Genomic DNA, 23,237 nt, shown 5'->3' with positions numbered 1-23,237 from the left:
TATTAATCATTTACGTTTTCATTTATTAGCTAGTTCATTTACATTCCTTGACTTAGTAATTCAGTTATTTATTCATTCACTTATTTTCTTATTCATTCATTCTTTTATCCGCTCATTTATTTTTCTTCAAAAATTAATTGATTTATTCATTTAATTATTGGTTTATTGTTTCATCATCTTTTCAGTTACTAACTCAACCTTTTATTTACTGATTCTTTTGATCAAAAATATGTTTTATATTCTAATAGAAAATATTTCATTAAAAAAAATTTTCATTTTTCACTTTGCTCCCATAAAAAAGTGAAATTTTTCCACCTTTTTTTTTTTTTTTTAAGATTTAAATTTTCTGCCAAGAATAAAAAAAATACTGTTCCAACGCAAGTTTTATTATAAAATACAATGTTCTTTCTTTATCTACTGTAGCTTTTAAAACAAATTTCAGATTTGTTCATTTTAAAAAAACTCAGTCATCTTAACCATTTCACTTTGTCCCACATTCTCCTACTATCCCTTGAACCAGCGCGAAGTAGCGGTTCTCCTATAATTTAAACGGGTTGTTTCGATTTTTTTTTATTTTGGCACTCACATTCCTTTGCTTCTTACTCCCTCATTTCATAAACTTCACACATTATCAAAAAGTCCATATCTTCTTCAATGCAAAAGAGAAAGTTAAATCGTCACATTCGGGGCACTAATAAGCGGTTATTTTGAGTAATTTGGTCACTTGTGAGAACAGTTCGTGAGCATAAGTGGCACAAATCATATCCTCCACCCTGTCGGTCGAGTTCTTAATAAAAAACACCGGAGTCCTAATAATGCTAACATTGTTCTTATCGGGCTACAGTCTACTTTTCTGGATTTATCAAATCACAGGAAAATATGAAGGTACACAGAGAATTTTTTTCTTTTTGAATTCGTCAACTGCATAAATTAGGATTTCTAGAGCCATTAACTATCTTTTATTACACCAGTAAGCTACATGTAGCCATGAAGAAACAAAATTTACTGCAATATAAGATCAATCAACTTTTACGAGACTCTTTTGTAATAACTGTGACTACACTTTTTCCTTCTGGTAAGAAACTACTTGTTGATAACGCTTTATGGTGACGATAAAATCACGATCAAAAACCCTTTTTGCTATGCTACATAGGCTGGCTTTGTTGGTCTGCATGGAGTTATTTGAAGTACCATCCTTATAAATATTCTTTCTGTAATAAGGACGTTAATACTAAAAAAAATATATTATCAGTTATTTATTTTATGAAGGTATTTATTACAAACTAAGGTCCCGTTGCAAACGTAACATTAAATGTAATTAAGTCTTTAAACTAAATATGTTTAGCGATAGTTCTGCGCTCCATGCCTTCACTTTAATACAGCTTTGCACAAAATCACAAGAAATATTATTCCTATTTTTCTTTATTTCATTTCTTTTAATACAGGTAAAATTTCGAGTTATAAGTTCGTGATGAAATATTATAAGTTTACTTAGCATGTACAGATGTGTCCTTTCAACTAAAAATTTAGCTTTTAAAGCAAGGAATGTCCCCAACAAAGAAGTAAGGGTCGGCAAAGATTGAATTAACATATAAAGTGCTCTTTGTTAAAATCCTATAGCATCCACCAGGAAAACTCAAAACGTGAGGTCATTATGATGTAAATAGATCTATTTCCAAGTGCTAAACTTTTCGCTTCAAACTTAGAGAATTGTAAATTGTTCTATTATGGGAGGATTCTAAAGAATTCAACACAAATGAAACATTTTATTTTCTTTTGAAAGTGTTTGATTGCCCATATAAATATAACTGTAATGTTCACATGCTCTTCCTCTTCTAAAATTACTAGCAATAAATATATACTTACGAGTTAACACTTTTTTGTTCAAATAAACTCTAATTCTTCTCAATGTTAAATTCTGTCTGTTTCACTCGATTTTAAAATTAATTTTAAATGATATTTCAAATTATCCAGTATACCATGAGTTTGACTCTTCTTCGTTTGCAATTTTCTTAAACTAGCAGAAGACACTCACCAAACTTGCACATTGGCGGTTTCACCAAAAACAAGAAGTTCAGTCCAGAACTAAACGAGTCTACTTTCCCATGTACCAATATCGAATTCGCATTTAAGTTCGGAATTTACATTTCCCTTGAATTTCCACGTAGGCGTTAATGTTAAGTTTTTTTGAACTGTTCAAAATTCAACGAGAAATCTTTCTTCGACTAAAACGAGCTGATGTGTACATCACGTGACTTCCTTTTACTCCAATTTAATGTCATTTCTTCATTATTCGCTGTTTTAATGTGATTCAATTGTTTACTCTCTAAATATCACCAACAGTGTCCAAATTGAAACCAAATTAAAAAAAAAAAAATCCGCCAAATCTGTCGCCAAGTTGGCGACAAAACTTGAGAACCAAAAGACTGGCGATATATCGCCAAGTGTCCGAAAAATTATAATACCACTTGACTTTACATCGAAATTAACGATGATTCCTCCCCCCAAGGGGGCAAAAGACCCCTTTAGGAACATCCGAATGCAACCAAAAGGGAAGGTGCACAACTAGGCCCCACTAGGAATCTACGTATCAAATTTCAACTTTCTAGGACATACCGTTTTTTAGTTATGCGAGATAAATACACACATACACACATACGCACATACATATGTACATACAGACGTCACGAGAAAATTCGTTGTGATTAACTCTGGGGTCGTCAAAATGAATATTTCGGGTGTCTGTAGGTTCTTAGGCACTTATCCACGTCTGGTCGGGTCGAAAAAACAAACTCAACATTCGTTCGGGGGTGAGAAAAATGGAAATTAAGGCTGATTTTTGAGTGAAAATTTTTTCGCGAGTACAATACTTCCTTTTTGTAAAAGGAAGTAAAAAACGTCTGTTTAAATCCGACGATTCACTCAAAAATTGTTGGAGGGGGGGGGCGACACAGACAGACGAACCGACAGACACATTTTCCCCACCTCAATATCCTACTTTCCAATTTTTCATTTTTCGATGTTTATTTAATTATTTTATTTATTTTTGACTTTTTATTTGTTTTTCGCGATATTTTTAAGGTTCATTAAACCTTCTTTTATTCTTTTTTCTTCTTTCTCTGACTTTTACCGGGAAAAAAGGCTAAAAAAAACGGTGTAGTATGAAAAACGAGCTGATGTGTGCATCACATGACTTCCTTTTACTCCAATTTAATGTAATTTTCTCATTATTAGCAGTTTTAATGTGATTCAAGAAAAATGGAAATTAAGGCCGATTTTTGAGTGAAATTTTTTTTCGCTAATACAATACTTCCTTTTTTGAAAAAGGAAGTAAAAAGAGCTTTTATATTTGTGAGACACATAGTTTTAAGTATTTCTTTAGCATGAATTGATTAAAATGTATTTTAGGACTGACTCAAAAGAAAAATTTATGGCTTTAGCTGTAAATAATCTCTTGTTGCGCTTCACTACTGCTAATATTTTATCGGTATATAATAGTTTATCGGTAATATTTTTAGCACAAATAGCACTGTATAAGAATGTAATGCGCGCAAATTTTTAAAATGACGGTGTCCCTTAAAGATTTTGTCCAAAAGCTGATGATCAACGATTATGTGCATTTTTTATCACATAAATACCAATGTAAAATAAGATGTGCTAAGCATGACGCTTCTTCTAAAACCAGTTGTTCCATAAAATATCTTTCATAATTTGTCAAATGTAATACATATTTTAAAGTTCTATGTTACTTATTTTTACGTTACAGAATAAGTAATCTTGTTTTCCAACACGAAATCAAAAAAGGTTTTTTCAGTAAAAGTTGGTTGTTGAAGTAACTTTTTTACTTCCTTTTACAAAAAAAAAAAGGAAGTATTGTATTCGCGAAAAAATTTTCACCAAAAAATCTTCCATTTTGCTCACCACCAAATGAATGTTGAGTTTTTTTTTCAACCTGACCACCCGTGGATATGTGCCTAGGAACGTACAGACACCCGAAATATCCATTTTGACAATCCGCGAGTAGACGATACAACGAGTTTTCTCGTGACGTCTGTATGTACGTATGTATGTGCGTATGTGTGTATGTGTGTATGTATGTCGCATAACTCAAGAACGGAATGTCCTAGAAAGTTGAAATTTGGTACATAGACTCCTAGTGGGGTCTAGTTGTGCACCTTCCTTTTTGGTTGCATTCGTATGCTTCAAAGGGGGTCTTTTGCCCCTTTTTGGGGGGAAATCATTGATAATTTCGATGTAAACTCGCGTGGTGTTATAATTTGGCGCACACTTGGCGATATATCGCCAGTCTTTTGGTCGCCAAGTTTTATCGCCAAGTTGGTGACAAATTTGGCCATTTTTTTTTTTTTAAATCTGGTTTCAATTCGGCCACTGGTGGTGATATTTAGAGAGTAAACTATTGAATCATATTAAAACTGCCAATAATGAGAAAATGACATTAAATTGGAGTTAAAGGAAGTCATGTAATGCACACATTAGCTCGTTTTATTCTCATCTGAGTAAATAGATAACATGGTACTTAAAATGTTCAATGAGATATTTTGACAAAAATTATCTTTCTAAACAGCTTTTTTAATTCAAAAACGTACATTTTCGAAAGCACTTTGGAAGAAAATTTGTTTTTTTTCGAATGCAATTTATTTTAACTAAAAAAGAGAAAATAGCTCTGGAAGGTTTCATTATTGTATTTTCTTGCAGTTTGAATTGAATCTCTCTTAAAAGTTAATCCATTTTTGCATTCCCTTTTTTATATTTTTGTTCCATAAGTAATATATGGCAAATATCATGTTTCAGTTTGAGTTAAAGATATTTTATGTTAATAACTTATAAATTATTTTTGCATGTTTTTTTCTTTCAAACGTCTCTAACAATTACAACTTTAATGCTTTACTTTGGATATAGTCATACTAAAAGTGGTTCTTTTCTTTTTTTCACATACAAATGCATTTTTAGTTTTAGAATTAAATAACGTTCAACCTTTAGATTAATATGCATTCTAGAAGAATTTTTAAATGCAAACAAAGATTTCTCTTGAAGTTTGTTTCGTAAACCACCTCAGCCATTTATTTTATAAACAAAGACTAAAAAGTAGTACGCAGCTATTTTGTGGTCACTTGATTTCGAGATTATATTAGTAAATTGTTATCGTGTAAAAATAAATGCAAAAAAGGGAAAAATCCATTTTACTGCAACTAAAATTAGTGAACATTTTAGTGTTTTTGCTCAAATTTAGAAATACTGAGGTCATTCTTTTCAAAGAAGATATTATTTGATTTGAAAAAGAAATATTTGATCCGTAATGTTTAAGGAGGTTGTTTACTTCTGCAGAGTCAATCGTAGGTTAAAAAATTTACACGCTGCTGTTTCTAACAGCGTGTACATATTACAGCACAATTCTTCAAAATTCACAACGAGCTGTTTTTGACAGTTTTGTGAATATACTGTAGAGCTCACTGTTCTACATTAATCAAAAGAAGATATTGCCCTGAATAGTAAAGACTGTCAAAGAATAGTAAAACTGCGATTGATTATTGTTTCTTCATTTATTCCTTCGTACGCTTATTTTCAATTCATTAGAAGAAAAACATGCTTAATAATCAAATAGAAAATATTTCGTTGTAGAAATATTTTATTTTTATTTTGCCCAATGAAAAAAATTTAACATTTTTCATTTTTATAAAGATACAAATTTACTCTCAAAAATGAAAAATAATATTTCAATGTAAGTTTCATTGTAAAATATATTGCTTTTCTTTATATACAGCAGTTCTTAAATAATATTTCCCATTGGTTTATTTTCAAAAAATGAAAATCTTAATTATTTTACCTAACCCCAGATTCCTCTGCCTAAATATTGGATGAATTTATTGTGATCAAAACCGCCTATAGTTTTAGACTCCACCCTTAGAAAGCTAATGCATTTTAAGAATTTCCAACTTTCGGTACAAACGTTTGATATATTTATGCTATGACATCACAATACACACGTATATGTAATATGCGTTTAAAAAAAAGTATTCGTAGGCGATACAAAAGGATCTAATGGTTTAGCAGATTGACAATCCTTACTTAAATTCATTTATGTCGTTCATTTGTTCTCCTACATTCAAAGTGACTAATCATAAATTCGGATTCAAGAAATGAAAGAAGTTTAAGGCGGTTGAATCGTGAAATGAAGCGAATTTGAAAAATGCTTTGCATGTTTAAAGTCTGAATACACCTCATTAAGCATTTGGAAATTTTAAAATATCTTAATATCAGTCTATACCATTCAAAATATAAGACGAGGCATGCCATTGTGATTACTCGGATTATGTAATACACAATGCATATATTTGAGAGAATTCAAAAGTTTCAAACTGCTGCTACTGAAGTATAACCTTCAATTGTACTATTTACCTAATCTAGAGCAACATGAAATATCTCCCGTTGTTCATAAATTGTGATAAGAGTAAAGGTTTGGTTGCAAATTGCTTTATGAGTTCATTGGTGTTCCCAATATGACTTTGTCTGCAAGAATAGATTTTTTATAAAAATTGACGATTGTATCACGAAACATTTATCATCTGATAGAATAATCAGGGTTCCTGATAAAGCGCAAAACAGCGAAAATCACACACTTTTAAAAGAAATCTCACTCGAAAAATATTCCGATGCAGGACTTTCTTGCAATTTTGTAACGTTAGTTAAATCAAATAATTAGGTTTTCAGAAAAATCTCTCAATTTTTAAAAATTTCATTCGAATTTGAACAGAGGGTGATATTTTCTCATCCTCTGAAAGATTCGAATGGTAAAATAATAAGAAAGATTAGAATGGAATAGGGTGAGTTGCCTGTTTCAGTAGAGGAAACAGTACAAAAGGAAAGTCGTGCTAGCCATGGATACGTCCAGATCGGAAAGCGCGGTAGTACGATTAAGGGCAGCAAACGGCATCAGATCTGCCCGAGGCCGGTCCAAGCAAACATCGCGAGCACCAATGATTCCATCGCCTTTGTTGATGAAATGAGTCCAGCTAATCGAAAGATTAAGAGTCCTGTGAAATCAGTGACGGACTTAACCTGAGTGAAGGAACTGTTCACACTATCATCCACAAAGATCATCCCAGGAAACCCAGACGACCCCCGTATAGTCCGGACTTGTCACCTGTGACTTCCACTTCTTTGGGCCACTTAAGAGAGCATTACAGGAGAAACGTTTCTATTCGGTCGATGAAGCGAAGGAAGCCGTGCAAGACTTCCTCAGGAATCAGTCCCGATCTTTCTACAGCAAAGGCTTGCTGCAACGCTGGGACCTGTGCTTCAACGCCCATGGCGATTTCTTTCGATTAACATCGAAAGTATTATTTTTATTCAAACTGTCCACTTTTTATTTGAGCAACTCTTAATTTACTTTATCTACCAATTTGTTGGCACTCTCAGCTTCATTGAAATGACATCTGCCTCCAGCTCGGTAACTCCCTATTCCAGACTGACGGTATATTGCAGGTAGATCTGCCTTTGCCCTGGCTTAGGGTTGGTAATTGACTGCTTAATAGTTTTTTTGTATTTATTCGATGTTACCAGAGTCATTGAGCTTTTAAATGCAACGTTAAACAGTTTTAAAATGTCAAGCAACTTAAAGAAGAAATTCAGAAGAACAATCCTATATGATTGCTTTCTGAGTGAAACAGGCTTATTAAAAGTAAGTTTTTAACAGAGCATTAGTTTATTGCATCTATAATTATAGTTGGAGCAAACCTAACCTGGCAGCATTGTGAATTCTACGAAGGTCCTAATCACACAGTAATAGCACTACCAGGTTAAGTTTGCCTCAACTATATTTGCTATTTCTTAGCAAAATTTGTTCCTATATACCTAATTTCTTCTAACAATTATGCTAAAGTTTTGAGATTTAAATGCATTATTTGAAAAAATAAATCTATATGTAAATAATTAAGTTTTTGTTCCCAAGTAAACGAACCACAAGTTCTAAAATGTAAAACTTTTCAAATATTTGAATGCACAGTGTACTTAAAATGTAATGCAAATGCAGCACTGAAAACAATATAATGCAGTAAAACAGCAATGGGATCTATTAGTAACGATCAAATAAATCGCTTAAGAATTCTTTAAACATTTTAAAACTACATTTGCATTGATTTAAAATTAACAAAAAGAAAATACATTTAGAAAATAAGAGAAACATTTCAAATTTCTACAGGGCTATTGAAAATGATAGGAAACTAATTTGTGCCATTATCGCTGTTAAATCTCCTTTAAAGTCCCTTCAAGCACGTAATATAATTTGTTCATGCATGTGATTAAAAATTAACAGAATATATGAGTACGATATTTAATCGTTCAACTAATAGTAGGTCGTGCCTATTCGAAAAACGAAACGGCGCGAAAGAAAATTTACATTTATGATTTTATAAATAATAAACATACTATTTTGAAATAGTTCTCGTGTGTACATTTTTTTCTCTTAATTTTCAATTCATTTTTCTCCACAATCTCCACAACAAATGAAACGTCTTAAAATACGTATCTCGTCAGACAAAAGCGAATCTTTTCTATTAATAAAGCTGAAAGTTTGGATCTCTGTCCGGATATGTCTTGATGTCTGTGACGCGCATAGCGCCTAGAATTTCGTGAAATTTGGCAATGAATTAGTTTGTAGAATGGGAGTGTGCTCCTCGAAGCGATTTTTCGAAAATTCGAATTTGTTCTTTTTCTATTCCAATTTCAAGAACATTTTACCGAGCAAATTGTCAAAACGTGGACGAGCAAATTACCACAACATTGGCAAGCAAATGAACATAGCAAATTGGCGAGAAATTCATCATCCATTATTTGTGAAACTACAGGCTAATCGAATGACTTTTATATTTTCTACTACGGGCACAGCAGAGCGGGTACCTCTAGTAGGAAATAAAACGTCTCCTTTCGCACTGAAGTAATGAGCGATTAAATAAATACTGTGGTGTAATCCACATTAGAATCCCTTATTTTTTTCACTCGCTTTGAGTTCGCGCTTACATTTGGTTTCGTTTCCCTTTCGGAGCGAACTTTCACCTCTGCGTCGGTCTGGGAAAATATGCAAGTGACGACGTAAGAAGAGACAGTTGTTACGTTTGTGGCGTCAGGTCTTTTTAGGGGGTCTACACGACAAATACTATAAAGTAAACAATTTCAAAGTCATAGCATACCCGTGTTCTGAAACTTTAAGGAAATAATTTACGACACAGGAAATATTTTGACTTCTGACACTAGGCAGTCGTCACCGAAAAACCTTTCCGAGGGATAGGCCTCGGCTTAACTGTATGTGTTGCTAATGGCTGTAGGCATAACTAATGACTGTAATAGCATCGAATACATTCATTTAATTGCACTTTTTAGTTTAAAAAAAATATTTTTATAAAAGAGTTCTTGGTTCCTTTCTTTGCATAATGAGTGTTTTAAATTACAAAAGTTCATGAAGTTCGTAATTTTCGATTTATCGTTAACGGTTTTTTCTGGGGGAACTAATGCTTATGTTCGGAAGCTTAATACATTTTGCATTAGAAAAAAGGCTTCTACTGTATGAGAAAAATTATACGTATATATAGATATGCATTTATTTTAGAAAAATCAATTAGCTATTATACATATGAGGATATAATATTTTTAAAATATAACTTGACATGCGAAAATAGGAAATAGAGTAGTAAATTTATGAATAGTGAATGTGGCAATTTAACACTAAGGAGAAATAGCTAATGAATTTTTTCTTAATAAAAAGAGTTTAAATGCTTGTGTTTCCAGGTTTTTTTTTTTTTTTCAGAATTAAAACTAGTATTCTTTTTTCCAACAGCCCCCCCCCCCCCTTCATATTTTTAAGTATCATAGCAATTTTAGAGTGCACGTAAAAAGGAGAAGCTAAAAAAAAATTTTATAAAAAACATTTCACTTTTCCCGTAGAAACAAGACTTGAATAATTTAAGAAGTTTTGCACCTAAGGAATCATTTTCGGTCAAAGTCTTTAAAGGTATTTTGCGTAAACACTTAACAGTTGTGTAACATCGCGAAGATTTTAAAAACTCTTAAGCAATTGAGAAAAGATGCATTCTTTCGTGAGACAATTTACGCATATTTGATTCACTAGAAGTTTCAGAAGTTTAAAATATTCTCAAATGTTTAAAAATCTCAAGCATAGTTATGAGAATAATCATCTAAGAAAAATATGATTTTCCTTCGTAAATGACAGAAATAAAATTTAATTTCAAAAAAAGTGTTCTAGAGTTTGCTACAGTTCATTCTTCATTAAAAACTTTTAAGCCTTTGAATTAAAAATTGTAACATAGTTTTAACCTTCAGACACTTAAAGCGTTTCTTCTGATATTTTTTTCTTGTTGTTAGTTATCGAATACTTCCAGATACTTTAAGCGGAAACCGATTTCAAAATATTTCTCATTGAGTAAGAAAATATTTCTTTAAAAATATGCTTTCAAAGTCATGGAATTTTTTAAAGATAGTTAATAGAAACTCGACTATTCAAGACATTTATTTTACTTTAAAAATTTATTTTTGTTTGTTGTTTACTTTTTTTGTAATTAAAGGATGTTACTTCAAGATCATGAGAGGCAGCCATTTTACTGTAGCAAACCATTTGTGCTTTCTATCACTTCTGTTTCTTCCATTTTTTTTCCCCCAAACCCATCAGTAAATTTTTGGAACAATCAATTGTTCTAGTTTTTGAAATGATATTAAATTTTAAAGCGGTCGAATGTGAAAGTAAAGTATGGTATTTCTAAGTAATTATTTTTGAATTACGTACTTATTTTTAAAGGAACAAGAATATAGTACAATGGACTCTCTCTATTCTGAACACTTATGGGACCGAACATAAGTGTTCAGATTTTGGAAGTGTTCATTATAGAGGGAGACTGGAAATGCATGCATGTGCATTCTTTTGAGGTAATGGGACTACGTTCAGTGCTTTGCCAATGGGTTATACCAGTTTTTAATATAGAAGTGCTGAATTTTGGATTGGCACCAAGTGTAATGTCCAAATAAATTAAGTAGGACGTAAACTCTTCATTTTTTTCTTTCTTTTTCAATTTAAACTGTTTTAACCTAACATGCAACTATAAAATAATACAATTAGTTATCGGTGCAATACTTGTAAAAAAAAAAGAGTAATTTTAATTTGCTTTTGCATTGTATATTCTTATGCAAGGTATTTATTATCATCCAAATGCTTTAGCGAAAAGATTTCCAGCCGCATATAGCTTGTAGGTAATAATACGTTAAAGATCTTTAATACTGCTTGATACTATGATTGGATTCTTGAAACACGCAGAATCAATGGCAGAAACTTCAGCCTCATAGTCCTCATCTGAATGTTTTCATTTAATGGAGCCATATCCACAGAAATAATTTTTCTTCTTCTCTTCAACTTTTGATACTCTGCAATAATTGCGATAAAATGTACAAAATTTTGAAGGTATTTCAGGTTTTCCAATTTGTTTCATAGGAATTCACAATTACTCTTTGCGAACATGTTCAGTATATAAAGAGGAAATTATTGAAGGGATTAAAAATGGCGTTCATAATACTGGGGTGTTTATATTATATGGTGTTTAGAGTACAGAGAGGTCAGCCTATGTTAAATATAGGGAGTTTCGCCGGGACCATCAGAATGTGTTCAGAATGTCGGGGTGTCCACATTAGGAAGTGTTCAGATAGAGAGAGAGAGTTTACTGTACACTATTATTAATAAAACATTACAGATTACTACACATTATGTGTTATTAAATTCGTAGTATATTTTATGCATTGTGGGATATTTATTGCACAAACTTGTTTATAATAACAGTAATACAACTTAAAAAACAAATATAATAGTCAGTTTGTAAGTGTGAGAATGTTTAAAGACATAGTTTAAGTTTCTACTTTTTTTATTTATTTATTTATTTTTTTATTTTTATTTATTTATTTATTTATTTATTTATTTTATTTTCATTTATTTATTTATTTATTTTATTTTATTTTTATTTATTTATTTATTTTATTTTTATTTTTATTTTTATTTATTTATTTTTATTTTTATTTTTTTTTTGAGTACTTCTTTTACCTAAAATGTCCGATTAGTTGATGAAGGTCCAGTCCGTCCAGATCACTTCAATTAAGGCCCCTATAACTAGGGAGCCGACGCATCCGCCATTTTGGATCAAAGTGACCGTCTGTTATTGAGCCATTGCCATAGGGTGAATTATTAAAAGACGCAAGAAAGAATGTTAAGATCGTAAAAATAAGTGAATGTGCCGCAGTGTACTGTGCTAATAGTTCACAGAAAGGATTATGTTTCTTTAAATTTCAAAATTAATAACCCAAGATAGAAAATCAATTTTATTGACAATTTGCTGGAAATCCGAAGCTAAAACTCGGCAGTGTGAAAGCAGTAAACATTGTTATGTAAATTCTCGGTACTATTTTTATTGCTGTAGAGTAATTTAATTTGAAAAAAAATATGCGTTTATATATATATATATATATATATATATATATATATATATATATATATATATATATATATATATATATATATATATATATATATATATATATATATATATATATATATATATATATATATATATATATATATATATATATATATATATATATATATACAACTGTTACACTTTTAAATCAGTTGATAAATAAATTGCTAAGATCCAAAAATGTAATACTACCAAAAATAGGACTAATTCACTTTATTGGAAATTTAAGTATATAGTATTGGCACATAAAAATAAATAGTTACACTAATACTACTAAGAGCATTATTAGTGTAAAATAATACTAGATTCATAACTAATTAGCAAATTAATTAATCATACAAATAAAAGAATAATAATAATATATGTAATATTTCACCAATTGAAATGTTTTCGATTTCTTAATGTTTTGTTGGTTTGTTTATTTTTTCAAAATATGACACTAGTTGTTCTAACGTCAATTTGGGACAAAAACGAATGCATTACGCAAACATAAAATGAAGCTGAAAGGAAGCGAAAACACATCTAGTGTGGTAATATTTCTCCGACTTTTGATCCAAAATGGTGGATAGTTCGGCCTGGTATATGTAGAGGCTCTAACTTCAGTTAATGGAGAATCTACTGCATCTTGTTTTGGTACGATGCGCGAGCGACTATTGAGAAGATATGGGTTGAGCTCCAGAAAAAACGTAGTCATTTTGCTCTATGATATTAAAAAATAAAAAATATATTTTCTCACGCAAAAATTGAAGCGTACAATATTTTCTGGAGTTTTAATATTTCACCCATTTTTCCGTGCTCGGGTTTTAATATATTATTTCACAATAAATTGGAAAAACTGATTAAACTTGTGGTTAAAAAAATATACTACGATCATCTTTCATATAATTCCTCGGTACTTATTATTATTGGAACCACCAAGAGCAGTTGTCTGGATGACAGTACAATTTATACTGTTGTAGCAACCACGAAAGAAAGATTTGTTGTCTTGGCGCAATTTTATGTGTATACAACATTTTTAACAAGTTATCGAAATAATTAGAATATGAAACGTGAAAAAATCAATTGCGTGACCTCTATGGAGCATATTGACGCTAAAATCAAATCAGCTCTTGTTGCAGTTATAATCCGCTCTATAATATTTCATTTTCAAATTCTCGCAAGACTTTTTGTTCTGCAGCAATCGAGATGAACGAGAAATGCGTTCAATGGCATCACTTGTCCTGGAGCAATTGGTTACTAAAATAGATAGACCACTTGCTCCTGGTCAGCGTCTCCCCTACACCCATTTCCTGCTCAAACTCTCCCCTCCTCACCTCGCTTCTCTCTATTATTATTATTAACTTATTGCGGAAACCATTTTGGTGTAATTTATTATCTAGGAAATTTGTCAGATTTCTGTAGAACCACAACCAAATCGACGCGATTTTCGTATTAGCTCTACTGAAACGCGAAAAAAAGGTTCGTTTGCGCCTCCCCACGAAGAGCAATGGGGTTGTTTCCTTCAGTCAAAAGCACTATTTTTAGTCACTGAAATTAATAAAATAAGCAAAAAAATAACTTTGACCCAGAAAATACTTTAATTTTCCCAACAATTATTTTAAATTAATTTTTTAAATGTCCGATTTTTCAAATAAGGCATGGTCTTGATGACTTCACGAATGATGCTCTTTGGCGCATCTTTCCACGTTATGATAATCAAGAAGCGAATTAAAATTGCGCTCTACGCTTGCTATCAACCATATTATTGCCAATACACGTGAGTAAAGATGCGAATTAAATATTTTGCTCGGTGAATGGCACTTCACCTATTGTGATGTCATCGGCAGAAAGCGTAAACAGTGAAAGCGCACCGATTTAAGTAATTTTTTTTAAATATTAAACGTAAACAAATTATTTGAAAAATGATTGGATCCTGTGTTTTTAAGCATGCTTTTTCGGAAAAAAATATTTTTAAAATTTTGGAAACGACCTCATTGAACTCAAAAACGATTCGGCTCATGTTCCTACTAAAGTCCGACTCTACACCAATTTTTGTTTGAGTCGCTGCATTACATCTGGAGAATTTAATTCTGTGGGGGGAAAAGCGTTCTATCGCGATATTTCTCTCGAAGGGATTGATTTGAAAAGCAAATGGAAACCCAGTTCCCATTAAGGTCTACCCATGTACCATTTTTTTGTGCGAAAACTCGCATCACTTCCTTATGTGTATCATTAATGTTTAAGAAGAAAGCACTACATGCTTGGATCCATTGAAGTCAAACACGAATCAGCACTTGTTCTCTTTAAGGTGAGTGGATTATTGATCTAAGTACAGCAGATTGGTTCAATGAAAAAACGTTCAATTGCCCCACCCGCTTGGAGTGATTAATTCGAAAAACAAGTCAAACACCGATTCTGTTGAAGTCCACCTCTATACCAGTTTTTATGCAAAGTCTTGTATTATTTTTTGAGATATTGTCGACACGCGTAAAGAGAAGAAAGTTTGATTTGCATCAACACCCTTGAATCGATAGGTGGCAAAAAGGAATCAGTACCTGTTCTTGATTAATACCCATTAAATACAGATATGTCATAAATTTCGTTCGATGAAATACATTGACTTTTATGGATACCAGAAAATGATTTACAGGTTTGTGGTGCTCACTGCAATGCATTTTGGAAGCCTCTTTGTGTACCACAGAATTAATGTAAAACTTTTATCATGTTCATTTTTGTGTCCTTTTCGGATCCCCTATGTTCATGGGTACCCCTTGCAATAGTGATGCATGGTTAGTCCACTGCTGGTGGCTACCTAAAACATTGTTCACATAACAGACCGAAAGACATTTTCCAGAAATGAGTTCAGTTCACCTTATAAAGCGAGTAAATACATCAAAAATCAAACATAGAAAATTTTTATGAACCTAATATTTTTGTCAGTGAAGCACCGTTTATACGTTTTTGAAGGTACTGTATGAAAAATACCGTACAAATGAAAAAAGGTATAATAGGTATTAGTTAATGTGCATTAGACTCTGCAAGAATCAATTTAAAAAACGTGTAATTGATAAAAACGAATAGAAAAAAAACATATAAACGGTGCTTCACTATTAGATACAGGGGAAAGTACTAAGTGCATTATTCCACAAAATACATTTGGAAACATTAATATACATTCGAAAACATTAAAATACATTTGGAAACATTAAAATACATTCGGAAACATTAAAGTAAGATGCTCCATTTCTTACCATTGACAACCTGGGTGGAACAAAATTTGAGCTATCGGTTGATACTTCCACAATTCACATCAAGCTTACAAAGCTTCTGTACAAATGGAATCCACATTGGTGCATCAAAATTAACTGCAAACTAGATTCTTTTGGTGTCTCAAGTATTTACAATCCCACCCAGAAGCGTGCTTAACTGCTTCGATCTTTGACTGAAGTACTAAAGCAATAATGCATTTTTAACTGACGACTTGTTATTTCCAAAGATTATCATTAAAAGCGGTACAGCTTTTATTGAAACTACTATCCCTTGACTAGCACTTGACTGCATTTTATTTAATTCTGCTAAACATTTCAACGGTCTGTCTTTTCTCTCACTAGGAAAGGTAACCCTCTCCACAGCATGAAATAATGAAAATCATAAAATTTGAGTTATGTGGAAAACCAAGGAAAAAACGTTGCTCTTAATATGGTTTTCATTTCGAATGGAAAAAAAATATTTTGAATTAAGAAAGAAGCAAAAATACGAAACAAGAAAAAAAATTTAATAATTAACTTTTTTTTACCTTCACATCACTATTTTTCAACACAACAACCCTTTCAAAATGTCAAGTTCATCAGCTATTTAAACATAAGTGCTAAATTAAAATTTTGAACTTATTGAAGGTGACAAACTCTTTAACTACTTTATAGGACTCAACCAAACTTTTAAGATGTTTAAAAAAGGAACTTGATTGATTAAACCACAGAATGACCACATATTTTACTCAAACGCTTTATTTTGCTTCTTAGCAAAACAAAACCTTGATGTCAAGGCTTAATTAAAAGTTTAAAATGAACTTTTTCTTTTTTTTTCTAACCGTGATAGATGGTTGTGATTATATTTCCCGTTTTATCCGCTCAAAATATATTGTAATTTATCTGATTAAAATGTAGTTTGTTTATTTTACAAGTGTTCTTTGCTGAAAATGTTTATTTTCACGATTGGTTTAGTAAATTTGGAAAACTTAACTTTTCAATGTCCTGCAAACTTGTGACGAGGTAATTGCTACTTGATGATATTTTGACGGTTTTTAAACTGCAAATTATTTTTTATTGTTTTTATTTTACCTTGCAACAATCATCTTTAAACTTATTTTAAAATATCATGTTTTCTAAGATTTTAAAAGAAAGCCATTCGGAAGATCTACAATTTAATTGCAAGTAGGATTGTCTTAATTGAAATCAGCGTAAAAGACTAATTTGTGTAAAAGATTTTAAAACTGCTTCGCTTAACAAAGTGATCCGCTGCTTATATTTTACGATTTCTGTTCATTTACAACTCTTCAGCAAGAACAAATAAAATGTTAAAAGAGTTCAGTTTGTAAAAGAATTTGGTCTAAAACTAAACAAAAATAAATTTAAGTGATTAGATTGGTAATGACTGACGGAATAATTTGATCTCGGCACCAGAAACTGGACAACGCTGTGAGGAACAGTAGATATCTGAGAAAGTCTTCTGACTATTTTTTAACTGAAAAGAGAAAATGAGAGTGTTTATTCCAAAAAAAAATATGCAAAAAATAAGTTGTTTTGGCAATTACTAAGCAACGGCTTACATTCCATGCATACGTTACGTTTCATTATTATTCACGATACGAAATACCTATTGATACAAATTAAACCACATCACTTACGTTTAAAAAATATTTACACTATAATAATATGTTTATTTTTACTTTATATGCTTTTATAGTGTGGTAACTAAAATAACAAGAAATTCTGTAAACCGAAAGCAGATGCTAAAAGATTACTGAATAACTACAGCCAAATGCTAATATGACCTCGAATGATCATGAAAAGCTTAAAATGCAATATGTTTCCATCTTTTAATAACCTAATCTGACCGACTTTCAGCATTAAAAATTAGAAAAAAAATGCCCTTAATACTGAAATTTTTTGCAACATCGAATTTCTATAAAATTCTATATTCTTTTACTTAATTCCATAGCGATTTCTGATTCTGGGACATGATTACAATCTGATAAAAAATATTAGGAAAAAAAACTCCAAACAAATTAGTTTTACTTTCCAACCAAGGATTGTATGGGATTGAAAAACGTCCAATTAAGACAAGTAAATCTGAATGAGGCGGGAAAAGTAAAAATTTTATGTGCGTGTTCCGCTCATTTTTATGAAAATCAGCTTAATTTGGAGGCTAACATATATATCTGCTAACGCTGAAGTCCCTAAAAACTAACAGATGCGTCCATTTCCGCCTGTAAACCGGATGTTTTGCCTTTCCATACAATCAGTGGTCAGACAGTAACTATAAAAAGTTCTTTTTAATTTTATATAACTGTTTGTTCGTTTGAATGTAATTCAGCGCAACAGTTTTCGCTAATGAGAAGAAAAAGTCGCTTCTTCATTCGAAAGTTATTCAAAATTAAATAGGTCTTTTTTTTTTTTTTTGTAAAAACAAATGTTTTAAATCTTATAAATCATTGTTAATGTTTCACATTCATATTGTTCTTAAATAGTCACTATTAAACACACTACTTCGCTTCAAAAAAAGGGGGGGGGGAGGTTGTCTTGTGAAATGCGCAGAACCATAGTTTTTTTTTTTTTTTTCGTTAACCCGTGGATTATATAATCTGGAAGATGCGGCACAAAAATATGTAAAGTTTAATATGAGCAAGTAGAGAAATAAAAAGGGAAAAAAAAGCTGATAAATTTCAAATGATTTATCCCAGTTCTTACCAGGATTTAAATAAATTATGTACTTAAGAATAGAACTAAAGTTTTCTACTACATTACGAAGCCAATTTATCTAGCATTTTAATTTTTTAAGACCAGCATTTTTTTTAATGCATTACTTTATGCTTATTTACAGCATGCTGTTTCATTAATCTACTATCGGTATATACACCCTAGCAGATTATTTTTAAGCTTTCTACTCCTAGGCCAAGTACAAAATTATTAAAACTAAGTGTTCAACTGAAAGTAAGTGTATGTGTTGAAAAGGACTTAGCGACAAAAATAACAAAATTGTTACGCTGGAATGTAAAAAGCCAATTGCAGGTGCAATTATTCTTCTGAATAATTTACTTGTGGTGTATCTCAACAGAAACTTAAAAAAAAAAACTACTTGCGAGTTAAAAAGTTAATTCTCACGATATTGAATTAGAAAATAAAGTCAACCAGAAGCACACACAGTAAAGCGAGTACTGTTAACAATCCTTTGGCCTATCCAAGAGCTATTCAAATTCTACTCATTAGATCGCTGATAACTTTCTGAATTTTTAAGATATTGAACTGGAACTTTTTATTATGAGTTGGGGAATCTACTTTCGGTTTAGATTACGAAAGTTATTAATTGCTATCTTTCAAGCATGCGCAGAGAAAAATTAATTGATTTAAGCGTTGATATTTCATCAAAGTTTCAACATTTTCTCTTCAAATCTTAGTATTATACTTCTCTTGTATGCTGTCAAGTTTTCTGAAAAATTAGTAAGCGTTGATGGAAAACTTGATGTGTTATAAGTGAAAAACCTTCAAATGAAATTCATACTTTTGAACGAAATGCTTACATCTTCATGAATATCAGTGATGCTATCAGCGATCTCGATAATTGTACATAGTAAACTAACTAATTTCTGAAATTTACAGCAAATTCTCTGCTATTTACGATGAACGATGATCAAAAAACATTTTTGTTTCCTCAATTTGTTGCTGATCCCCTAAATGCATGGAGGACATAACTTTCAATGGAAAATGATAGCCGGAGGAAACCTTTTATGAGACAAAAGTTACGAAGCAACTGCTCTCTTATTCCTCGAGAAATCCTTAAAAATGTGATTTTTTGAAAGTGTCCCACACAATACTTTTGGTCATATAGTATATATTGCATACTAAAGTCACAAAATGCTATTTGAACTGTACTAACAATAATAATTAGCCAAAATATGGTACGTAATAAGTTAAGTAAAATAACTGAAAAATGAATTAATATGATATAATTTGAAGCTAAATACTTGATAAATTAGAGTCCCTATATCCATACTGCATGCACAAAAAAGAAGATTCCTTCATTAGCGGATGAATTTAATCAAAATTTTACAAAAAGAAGTTGAAAATTATTTCATTATCCTATAATTATTTTAAATGTCTTATAACAACTGATTATTACAAAAGATCCAAAATAACTATTTTTATTAAAAGACGCCATGCCACCAAAAATACCACAAACCTGAATTTAAAATAGAACATTTTGAATTGCCTTTATTAGTTAAATGGATTATTACATTGAAATGAACGCAGAAAAAGGAATATACATAACACATAAGTCACTGAATCTTTTGGAATGATCTATCCCCAGCGGTAGTTTTCGGAAGAAAACAAGGTAGAAAGATTGCTCAATAGGAAATAAAAATCACATTACTGCACTGCGAATTGCGTCACGGACGTTCTCTGAAACAATTCCGAAAATATTCACCAAAATCTACATTCTTTACTTAATGCTCTACAATCATCTTTAAGTTGTGTTGCAATAGTAAACGGCTCTGTTTTTATAAATCATGAATATTTTTCTAGTTATCCCTTTGGTTTATTCTTAGTTTCTAGCAAGTACTTTTTGTTATCAGAGTATTATTTTATTTGTTGAAAAATTACTTACACGGCATATGTAGGGGAATGTCGATCAAAGTCAAATAGTTAAGATAACTTAATTTTTCAGAATGAACAAAATGGAAATTTGTTTTGAAAATTACTGTACTTAAATGAAGAAAAATGCATTTTATAATAAAACTTGCATTTAAGCATTGTTTTTTGTTTTGGCTGTAAATTTGTACCTTCAAATAAAAAGTGGAAATTTTTAACCTTTTTTTCCACCACGAGAAAAGTTAAAAACAAAACATTTTTCCAATGAAATATTCCCATTCTAACATTAAAAATATTTTTGATCAAATGAATGAGTGAATAAAATAATGAATGAATAATTGAAAAAAAATTAAACAATAAGCAAATAAATTAATTATTTAATATATCATAGAAAATAAACGAGGGAATAAAATAGCGGTAGAATAGGAAAAAGTGAATCAATGAATAAATAAGGGAATTATTAAATGAATGAATGAATGAAAATGGATTAATTAATAAACGAATACATAAATGATTTTTTAAAAGATTGAATAAATAAACGAAATGAACTATTGCACTTTGCCCCATCCATTTGGCCCTGCATGCACTTGACCAATTACACAAAGCTTAAAATTCCAAATAATCTAAATATTTATTAAATAAATACCACACTGGCTACTGTTTCATCCTTACTCCGAGTCATCAGTCTGGAATAGTCATAACGCAGCGGGAGGAAGCAAAATTTTCATACACGTTCAGATTACAATGGTAGCTAAATTTAGATTTAATGCACTACAGAGTCTTTAATGATAATAGTTAGGATCCGCCTGCAAAATCAAGACAACATTTAAAGTATAGTAAAAAGCCTGAAATTTTAATACCTACATAAAAATAAGTAAATATTCTTCACATGGTGAGCAGAGTCGCCTTCTCTCTCTCTCTGGTAGAAGAAACTGATTTGATTAGGCTCCAATAACTTTAACAGGGGTGGTGCAATCGAACGTTCTTTCTCCGGCTCCTAAGATCTAAGTAATGCTACGATTTGGATGAAATTTTGGAACCAATCGATCCAAGGGGGCTGATTTTTGTCCTCCTTTGACTGAACTATATTGTGCCTAATTAATTCAAAATATGAAATATGAATTTCCTTTAAATGCTTTCGTTTACGATTGTCTCAAGGAACCCTTTTGCGTTAAATAATGGTAGGCAAACGATCAGAGAAATTGCATTGATTTAAAACAGTTAGGAGAGGGAAGGACACAGTGAGATGAAAAATATAAAATTAAAGAAATTTGGAAACTTTGATTCTGTAAGAAAATTTTTTAGTTGGATTTGTAATGCAGCTGAAGTATGCAAACTTTCGAGACACAAAGAATTTGATTACTTTTTAAGAAATTTTGAGATAGCAAACGTGAAAGCAAACGTAAAGTTTTGTCTCTCTGTACTCCACGCATGGGGAAGAGTGAGAAAGCATACGGGGCATAGAGAGACATCATGTAGGGTTGAGAGAAACATAATTAATATGTTCAGCGTTTAAAATCAAAATTAAATCATAATGAAAAAAAGATTCAAGTTTCATCGTACAACTAAATAAATACTCAATTTTCAAACTACGAAAAAGATTTTGCTATGTATCATTTCTTTTCGTAGGAGCTGTTATCAACAATTTGATATTTTTATTTGGAACGGATGCAACATCTGGCACAGATGGTCAAATAAAAACAGTTAAAATGGCTTTACTTTTGTGCAAAAAACTAATGTGTACAAGTCTCCATCTTTATCATCTACCACTGGAATATTTCCAACGTAAAAAAAATTCTGTTTGATGGCAAATTCTTTCAGAAACTCAATAGTCTCACGATTTAGCTCTTCAAACCCAGAAGGTAGATTTTCGCACACGTCAATATGGTCTGATAAAATATCAGATCTCCCATTTAATTCTTTCTACCTCATCAGTTGTGTCAAATTAATCTACATTTTCCCTATATTTTTGACATTTTCTCTTCTTTTCTCTTGTTTTTGTGTGTTCTTATTTCAAAATTTGTTTTAAATGGGTATCCTTGCAATGATACTTTTACTCTTTTTATGCTCTTTTTTCATTAATCAACCTTTGCTCTCTTCGGTTATTCGCTATCGTTTGAAATTCTAAGAGCCTAAGAAAACACTCACTGCTACACTAAAACAAAAGAGCTCTTTTGTATCAGTTTCATCAATTATTTAGAAATTATTATTATCTGGTTTATCTGAAATGTATCACTTGGAATCGGAAAGTAAGTTACAAATGAATTTCTCATGGAGTCGTCAGAAAGTGTACATCCATATTTTCACCTTACGTGGTTTAATTTGCATTTTTAATGAGGTAAAAATACCTGTAAAGTATATAAACAGCACGTTGAAAGCGTTTAAATCATAAAATAAATTTAACGAACCATCCCTTTCGAATCAGAATTCAGGATGAGGCACCGTGAGACAGTTTCCCCTTGCATCAACTACGACTGTTTCACTGTACCCCGCTCCATCTTTTTCTTCTAATTCAACATTTTAAGGAGTTCGTTTAAAGCCAATCCTAAATGGTTTGAACGATAATCAGCTAATAGATAGAACAATGAAAGTAATAAAATGGCTAGTTTTTGTTCATAAAAGAAAATGTTACAAATCCATGCCTGCGAGAGTCAAAAAAAAAAAAAAAACTATGCTTGCCTGAAATAAGAAAATAACGATCATTTGATTGCAAAAACAAGCAATCCCAGAATCCAACCGGTCAATTGCTGCAGATTTATGGGTACATAGCATCATTTATCGAATGTAATTAAAAAATCAAAAAAAAAAACTTTCTCACTGTACCCCACGTTTTACTTGGCCCCGCCCT

This window comes from Uloborus diversus, chromosome 4 (assembly GCF_026930045.1).
Source record: "Uloborus diversus isolate 005 chromosome 4, Udiv.v.3.1, whole genome shotgun sequence".
Taxonomy (NCBI): domain Eukaryota; kingdom Metazoa; phylum Arthropoda; class Arachnida; order Araneae; family Uloboridae; genus Uloborus; species Uloborus diversus.
This window is presented reverse-complemented; position numbering follows the sequence as displayed.